Source organism: Orycteropus afer, unplaced genomic scaffold (assembly GCF_000298275.1).
Source record: "Orycteropus afer afer isolate SDZICR_OR568_19922 unplaced genomic scaffold, OryAfe1.0 scaffold00332, whole genome shotgun sequence".
NCBI lineage: Eukaryota > Metazoa > Chordata > Mammalia > Tubulidentata > Orycteropodidae > Orycteropus > Orycteropus afer.
Window position 1 is genome coordinate 3908254 of NW_006921919.1, and position 849 is coordinate 3909102.

Here is an 849-nt window from a genome sequence, read left to right on the forward strand (position 1 = left end):
AAAGGAAAGAATGATCAGTACTGAAAAAGATAGAACATGATATGAATAGGAAGAAGAACCTATTAGTACTCCTGGGAAATATGTAAGCATTAAAAAAATCTTACAAAAACCTGAAAGGATAACTCTAGAACTACAAAGATAAACAAAATAGAGAGTAATGGCATGAGATTTTTTATCCAGTGGTCAATTGAAATGGAAGTTGATTTGAGAACTAATTTTTTAATAGAATGTTAATAGAACTCAGGCAAAAGATAATAGAAAAATGCTGAAGCAGCATTATTCAAAGAGATAACAGCTGAGAAATTTATATATATAAGTAGACTTGATGCATTGAACACTGATGGCTAAAAACCAGAGGAATTGTGGGATGACATCAAGAACATCATCCATGAAGAAAGTAAAAGGTCATTGGAAAGGCAGAAAAGACCAAAATGGATGTCATAAGAGACTCTCAGACTTGACCTTGAATGGAGAGTAGCTAAAGTGAATGGAAGAAATGACAAGATAAAAGAGCTGAACAGATTTCAAAGGGCAGCTCAAAAAGACAAAGTCAATTACTGTAATGAAGTGTGCAGAGACCTGGAGATAGAAAACCAAAAGGGAAGAACATGCTAGGCATTTCTCAATCTGAAAGAACTGAAGAAAAAAATTCAAGCCATAAATTGCAATATTGAAAGATTCTATGGGCAGAATACTGAGTGATTCAGGAAGCATTATAAGAATATGGAAGGAATACACAGAGTCACTTTACCAGAAAGGATTGGTTGATGTTCATCCATTTCAGGAAGTGGCATATGATCAAGACCCAATGGTGTTGATGGAAGAGTTGAAGCTGCACTGAAGGAAGTG